This window comes from Dasypus novemcinctus, chromosome 4 (genome assembly GCF_030445035.2).
Source record: "Dasypus novemcinctus isolate mDasNov1 chromosome 4, mDasNov1.1.hap2, whole genome shotgun sequence".
NCBI lineage: Eukaryota > Metazoa > Chordata > Mammalia > Cingulata > Dasypodidae > Dasypus > Dasypus novemcinctus.
This window is the reverse complement of record NC_080676.1, coordinates 66,073,810-66,082,088: the sequence shown is the minus strand read 5'-3', so window position 1 is coordinate 66,082,088 and position 8,279 is coordinate 66,073,810. Positions and strand designations below refer to the sequence as shown.

At 38.2% G+C, this 8,279-nt stretch overlaps 1 pseudogene; it reads left to right on the top strand.

Annotated features, from left to right (window-relative positions):
- The first annotated feature begins 6,209 nt into the window (after positions 1-6,209).
- Positions 6,210-7,584, top strand: LOC101413780 (bifunctional methylenetetrahydrofolate dehydrogenase/cyclohydrolase, mitochondrial pseudogene; annotated as a pseudogene).
- The last annotated feature ends 695 nt before the right edge of the window (positions 7,585-8,279 follow it).

Sequence of the window (8,279 nt, the reverse complement as noted above, 5' to 3'; positions counted from 1 at the left end):
AACTATGTATTTTCTATTCATTTTCCTCTCTTTTATATGATTTATTCAGTCATGGGCTGCTAGCAAACAATGCATCCATATACTGTGTATTTTAAATTTTTTAAATGGATATTTATCTAGCAAAATAATAAATGTCCAGTAAAATTGCAGGTATAAATTTAGCATATAAATCATAAACGCTGCCTTAAACCTCATTTATTGGTGCCATCTAATGTCCAAAGAATGAATTAAACTTTCAAGTATATTTACAGTTTTCATTTTCACAAAGTTTTACTTATTCATTATTAAACTTAGCTACAAAATTTTGAAAGCTGTCAGTAATTCCTGAATTTATTAATTAGCTCTAAATAAGCAGAGCCAATTCTCATTGTTAATTAACTGTCCATCATGGACAAGTTTCCATGAATTTCTTCTTCAGAAAACAGGATACTTGGTTGTTCATTGAGGTAGAGAAGGTAGAAATGGGCAGGCTATCTGTTTGAGTTTGGCACTGGTCATGCAATGCACAGGTAAAATGCTCAAAAATTAAAACCCTAGCATGCAGGAAATTTTTACCACAGCAACTATTATGTGACATGGTTATGATTGTAAAGAATGGCATAAGATATGACCACAGGATATAGGACCTTTTCATAATGGAGAATATTTATTTCAGTCAGCATTCATGCTAGATGTTTTCCTCCCAAGAAAAGCAATATATTATTTTATAACATTTTTATGCTTCATCAAGCCAGTCAACATACAATTATCATAGAATTAGAAACAACATATTACAGCATTTAATGGTATATTTTGAGATATTACGAGATGGATGTTTCCTATGTGTATTTGCATTCAAACGTTATTCACAGGCCCCTCTCAATTTAATTCTTCTATTTGAAAGACTAGAAAACAAATATATTCAATTTCCCTTTCTCCCTTGAAGTTAGGAATGGCCATTTAACCCTGTTCTGGACAGTGAGATGCAAAAATCTTCTAGGTTGGTTTCTATGAGTGTTTTTTTTAAAAGAGCATAACATTTATTCCATTTTATATTTTCCACCTCCCAAGATGAAGCACTTATGAAAAACAGTATTATGAGAGTGGGTTAACTTTTTTTTTCCTTCTTTTTTTTTTTCCTGGATGAGTACTTTTTCTTTTCCTTTTTTCCCTTTTTTAAAAATTGTCTTTTATAAGAGGTTCCCATATACCTCACCCCCACCCCCCACTCCTCCCACATCAACAACCTCTTTCATCATTGTGGCACATTCATTGCATTTGGTGAATACATTTTGGAGCACTACTACATCACATGTATTATAGTTTACATTGTACTTTACAATCTCTCCTAGTCCATTCAGTGGGTTATGGCAGGAAGGGTAATGTCCAGCATCTGTCTCTGCAATATCATTTAAGACAACTCCAAGTCCCGAAAATGCCCCCACATCACGTCTCTTCTTCCCTCTCCCTTCCCTCAGCAACTCCCATGGCCACGTCTCCACATCAATGATACAATTTATTCCATTGCTAGGGTCACAATAGTTCTATAGCAGAATACCAGTGAGTCCACTCTAATCCATATTTTATTCCTCCATCCTGTGGATGCTGGGATGGTGATGTCCACTCCACCTCTATATCAAGACGGGGCTTAGACCCCACATGGCTGATGGATGCAATTCTCCAATTGCAGTTGTAGGCACTGTCAGTTCCCTGGTGTGATAATTGACTATCTTCACCTCCCTGTTAGCTGACCTGGGTAAGTCCAACGAACTGTAGAGCAGATATTGCAATGCTGCTGAGGCTCAGGGCCCAGCTGGCACATGGACAGTCCAGAGATTCAAGTCTCCTGAATATACACCAACTCCAGTGCCAACCACAGGTTCAGTAAAAGTGACAGAAGAGGCATTTGTAGAAAGGTCACATCTGAGTCCAACTCCATCACACTCAGGAACACAAATTCCAAAGTAGGGCCCACTGACAAGGCACTGAAATCCAGAGCCATCTGTTATGACCATAGAACCTGTAAGTCTCCATAGCCCTCAGGAGCACCACTACCTGGGGTTGTATCTACTTTGGCTGTCTCTCGGATCCTGTTGGGATGTGCATAAGCACCATCTCTCTGATTGACCTCCCAACTCATTTTGAAGTCTCTTAGCCGTATAAACTCATTTGTCTTTACCATTTCCCCCTTTTATTCAAGGTCTTTTTCTAGTTGCATCACCAGGTGGTGATTGGCAGTAATCCCTCAGTACCAGGGTGGCTTTTTCCGGGGAGTCATGTCCCATGCTGGGGGCAAGTTATGCATTTACATGCTGAGTTTCGCTTACAGAGTAGCCACATTTGACCATATAGAGGCTCTCAGGAGGTAACTCTTAGGCAATCTGCAACTCTAGGCCTAGTAGAAATTCCAGGCACACAGGTCCATAAGCATAGTCATCAGTATCAAGGGCTGATCAGTATCATTGGACTATCCTTCTTCACTGGTCTTTGCCCTTGCACTTGGGGGATTGTTGCTGTTCCATTGGAGAATGTGACAGAGCTCCCCTTGTTAAGAACTCAGCACTCCCTCAATTGTAATTTGTAAGTCTAACTACTATGAAAATATCCAACAAATATCTGAACATTTTTATATACCCGATATACATGCCCTAGAGAACTTCCTCCCAACCATGTGTCCCCCATCAATAACACCCTATACCAGTGTTCCTCCTTTGCCATAGCTGAAGCCTTACGTGGTCCAAAATTTCTTCAAAAATGAAGCCAATATATTGCCAAATTCAATTAGTAGGAAAATGAAATAGTAATGATAGATTTAAAGATCAGAAATAAAATACATACTAATTTAGAAAAACTAAAATAAAGAAAAAAATAAATTGGGGTATTAAAAAATGAAAAATATCATAAAACTTTGTTTTTGATGTTTTGCCTTTCATCACTGTAATAGGTGTTGCCCTGTATGTACAGTGGCAAGGCAATTTCTTTCATTCCTTCATCAGTGTCTACATCTTTTTTTTTTTAATTTTTAATTTTGTCTTCAAAAAATTTTAGATCACAGTAAAGTCACATATACAATATGGGGAACTCCCATCTAAGCAACATCAAATCCTTTTCCCCCTTCCCCAGCAATGATCTTTTTACCTGTTCATGTTATATTTGCTGCAGCTGATGTACAGATATTGAAACACAGCTACCAAACATGGTTCCATTTTGGTTTACATTATGGTTTATATTTTAGACTGTACACCTTTCTAAAATTTTAGTTACATTATGGTTTATATTATGGTTTACATTTAACCTACAGACTTTTATACATTTTTGGTGAAATTCAACATGTCCTATATCCATCATTGCATGATCTTATAGAACAATTCTATTGCCCCCTAGTTACCCCTGCTTCCATCTATTCTATTCCTCTCTCCCACTCCCCTCAGGGCCCACAGTGACAACCAAGCTTCATTGCTTGAGGATCAGATTCACTGATACTTGCAACAATACTTAGGACACTAGACTGTCCACCCCATTGGAAGCCACCAATTCTCTCGACAGACATCCTTCCCTATGTTTGAGAACATCAGGCCTCCACAGGATGGGGGTACACCTTCCCACTCATTATGTGGGTCTCCACCCAATGATATAACACACTATGGCAAGATGAGCACTCACACATTCCCTAGAACTCTACCGCTGTGCCAGATGCCCCCCATTAAGCAACTTAAAGCATTAACCCTTCCTTATAACATTTTCTAAAGGGTTTTCTCAACATTATAGTTTCAACCACATACCCCCCAATCTCCCATGTTCACCTGCCACCCCCAACCCTCCTTCCAATTCCTTGGGCCATCTGATCTATCCTCCCACCCCTAGCCCCCTTCAAGCCCGCAAAGCCCCACCCAATAGTATCCCTATGCCCCCGTCTTATCTCTTCCCTGTACAACTACTTACCTCCACTTTAGCATAGATTTCACCCAGTAGGTATCAACTCACAACTTTCCTCTCCCCTCCAATTTCCTGTAAGCCCATCATCCAGTCTTTAGGTCTCTGAGATAGCTTGGTTTGCTTATTTCATATCAGGGAGGTCATAATTATTTGTCCTTCAATGCCTGGCTTACTTCACTCAACATAAGGTCCTCAAGATTCATCCATGTTATCCCATGTGTTTGTACTATATTCCTTCTTATACCTGAGTAGTATCCCATTGTATGTATATACCACATTTTGTTTATCCATTGATCTGTTGATGTGCATTTGTGTTGATTCCAGCTTTTGGCGATAGTGAATAATGCTACTATGAACATTGGCATGCGTTTATCGGTTTGTGTCCTTGTTTTCAGTTCTTCTGGGTATATAAAAGGTCAGACTAAACTGTTAAAATGTGTTCACCTCTCAGCCCCTCTGCTTTTTTTCTTCCTTCCTGGATTGTAGTAATTTGCTGGAAGTGCAGTAGCCATATTGTGATCATGATGATGAAAATGTGTGGACACCACTGATAGCAAGCAATACAGTCTAAATCCTTGGTAACAACTTTTGCATTTTTCTCAGTCATGAACCCATTATTATGAACTTCTTGATTCTTAAGAAAAGTAACCCCTACCTGTTTTATTCATTGCTAGCTTTTGTTACTTGCTGGTGATATAACTGCTAATTGATGCATCTCCCTTCACCTTTCAGACATTAATGGTGAGGCATGTATCAGAGGTTCCCAAACTTTCTCACTTCAGGAATTTTTTCATGCTGCCCCAACCAAAAGAAATACTTAACAGTTCCTTTTAAGTAGTTAGATCGAAACAATTTAAGAGTTGTAGTTTATGCAGTGTCTGAAAGATAAGCTTTGTTTCTCTCAAAAATGTAAAATATCCTACTTTGCCCTTGTGAATGTGCTGCAGTGACCCAGAGCCCCAAGGTGCAAAATTTAGGAACTATGGCTACACATACACACATACATGTATACATATACACAAACATATATAGATATGCATACACATACATATACATGGGTGTTTGCATGTGGCCTAGAGCAGAAGGAAGAATTTCGATGACTAATGAACTTTTTAAGCCCATAGTTGAAAAATTATTTTTGAAAAATAATACTTTCAATAACAACAGCGATGCCCCTGAAAGACAGAAGAGCTTTTTGAATTCTAATTTGCTAAAACCTAGAGCACTCAAACAATAGTTTATTAATAAGAATCATAAAGAGAAAAGTCTGTGACATGATTTGTGAGAGTGTCTTTCCTACACCAAAGGAATTAAAGTGTTAGCAGTAGTGAGAAAAAATGCAAAAAGGAAGCAGAAGGAAGGAGATCTAAAGGAAGGTGAGGTGAAAGTTTTGAGAAATTCATGACAAGGAGTCCCTTACACTTCGCTTCCTTTCTGTTTTTAGCAATTGAGAAAGGTTTCTTCGTGGATAATTCTCAAGGATACCTCATAGATATCAATTAATTGTTCTATGGTGAGAGAAAAGCAACAGAGAGTTCCTAAATCTATAAATTGAGACATGGGAGGATTAAAAAGGAGTGAAGAATACAGATGACCATGTAAACAGCAGCTGCTGCACAAAATATTGAGTTAACAGTTGAAGTTCAAGCAAGGAAATTACCTGCTAAAACAAAGAAAACCATTACAAAAGATTAAAGAATCCAAAATCTTTAGAACTTAGTATTCACAATGTCCAGAATAAAATAAAAAACTATACATCATATAAAGAGCCAAGAATGTGGAAAACATGCTCAAAAGAAATGGTAAAGATCTGTCCCCAAGATGAACAAGTAATTGGAACTAGCAGACAAGTATTAAAAAAAAAGGCTATTGTAACAATTCTCAATGAACTAAAACAAATGTTTTCTATGCCTGAGAGTCTCAACAGAGAAATATAAACAATAAAAAATGGAAATTCTAGAACTAAAAATTATAAGTTCTACAATAAACAATTTAGAATATACAGTTAAAAAGCAATAGATATGACAAGTAGAAGTATTAATTTGAAGGGAGATGATTAGAAATTACCTAAGATGAAGAATGCAGAAGAAAATGATTGGGAAAAAACAACAGCTTCAGGTGTTTGTTATATCAGAACACATATAATATAATGGTGTTTTATTTCTTGGCTGCTAAAACACCATGTAATGGATTGGTTAAAACATAGAGAATCTGTTGACTCACGATTTTAAGGTTAGGAGTCCAAAATCAAAGTGTCACCAATCTGATGCTTTCTCCCGGAAGACTGTGGCATTATGGGGCTGGCTGGCAGTGATCTTGGTCCTTGGCCTTTCTGTCACTTGGCAGTATATGTGGTTGCCTCCCCTGGTTCTCTGGATTCCACTGACTCCCAGGTTCTCCCCATGGCTTTCACTCTGTATGTCTATATTTCATTCTTATAAAGGACTCCAGGAATAGGACTAAGGCCTATCCTGATTCAGTTTGGCCATAGCTTACTTGAAGAATCTTCATGAAAAAGTTTTTATTTACAATGGGTTCACATCCATTTCTGGTACTCAACTCCAAGCCACCACAAATGGTGATTCCAAACAGAGAAGGAGTGAATAAGGAAGGAAAACTTTGAAAAAAAAGTTAATGAAATACACAAATTTGCATAAATAAGACCCGAATTAACACCACCACCATTACCACCAAAAAGCCAATGCTGATGCACTTTATAGACAGACTCTTGAAGCCAAAGATAAAGAGCAAATCTGTAAAGAAGCAAGAAAATACGGACACGTAATAATAAAGGATCGTGGAAGCCAGCCCCCACGCGGGCTCCGCTACCAGCCTGGCTGCGTGCACCCTTGTGTCCACACTGGCCCAGGAGGCTGGACAGCCGTCGCCTCTCTGCTTTGGAATCATCAGTGAAACGATTTTGAAACCTGCTTCGATTTCAGAGGAAGAGTTGTTGAATTTGATCAATAAGCGAAACAATGATGACAATGTAGATCGCCTCCTTGTTCAGCTGCCTCTTCCAGAGCACACTGATGAGAAATAGATCTGCAACGCTATTTCCGCAAAGATGTCGATGGCTTTCGCGTAGTTAATGCAGGGCGAGTGTGTTTGGACGGGTACTCTATGCTCCACGCTACCTTATGATGGGGTGTGTGGGAAATAATTAAGCAAACTGCAGTTCTAACCCTAGGAAAGAATGTGGTTGTGGCTGGAAGGTCTAAAAATACATGAAAAAAATATATAATGTTGGAGTGCCCACTGTGATTTTACTACAAACAGGGCCCATGAACGTTCTGGAGGTGATTGCCACTGTTACAATATCTTATCGCTACACTCCCAAAGAACAGTTGAAGAAACATACAGTTCTTACAGATATTGTACTGTCCTGCAGGCAATCCAAATCTAATCACAGCGAATATGATCAAGGAAGGAGCAGCAGTCATTAATGTGGGAATAAATAGAATTAAAGATCCGGTAACCGCTGAGCCCTAGTCGTTCAGAGAGGTGGATTTTGAAGGAGTCAGGAAGAAAGCAGTTTATGTCATTCTAATCCCTGGTGACATGGGTCTCATGACAGTGGCAATGCTAAGGAAGAATACTATTATTTCTGAAAAAAACAAAAAAACAAAAAAAACCCCCACAAACAACAACAACAAAAAAGCAAAATAAAACTGCTGAGGCTTGAAGAGTGGGAAGTGCTGAAGTCTAAAGAGTTAGGCAATAGCAACTAGTTAACTGTTTTCTCTTTTATGAACAGATTCTCTCTTTTATGAACAACCTTCCATGCCTGTTTAAGAAGCAAAACAGGCCAAGAGAAATGCAGTATTTTTTAATTCTTCTGAAATGGTTTAAAATGGTGCTTTGCATTTATTGAAAATTTAAATGGGTGGGTGTTTGCACACACAGTTCTCACCCTGCACCTCACCAAGGAGCACTCCAGCATCCTGCTGCGCCATTCTCCGTGTGATTAACACAGAGCATTGTCACATTACCAGTGGATGCTTCACTTTTGCCCTTTCTAGCATTCCATTTCCCAAATGTTATTCCAATAAGAGCTGATACTCATTTTAAGTTCCAAACCTGTTGAGTTCAATTGGTCAAACTAAAGAAAAAATGTTGCTGAAGATTAAGGGAATGGTAAACACGAAGAAATCATAACAATTGAATAAGAAAAAAATTACCCAGATTTATCTAAATAAAGCAATTGGGTGGGAAAGAAGAAGTGCTACATACTAATAGCATTGCTAAGTTGCCATTTTGTGGCTTAGTCACTGAGAAAATGTTTAAGATTCTAAGATTCTATTTTTTATTAGCTCTCACTTTATGTATGTTATCATTCAGTGAGATCTCCCTCTAAATTTTCT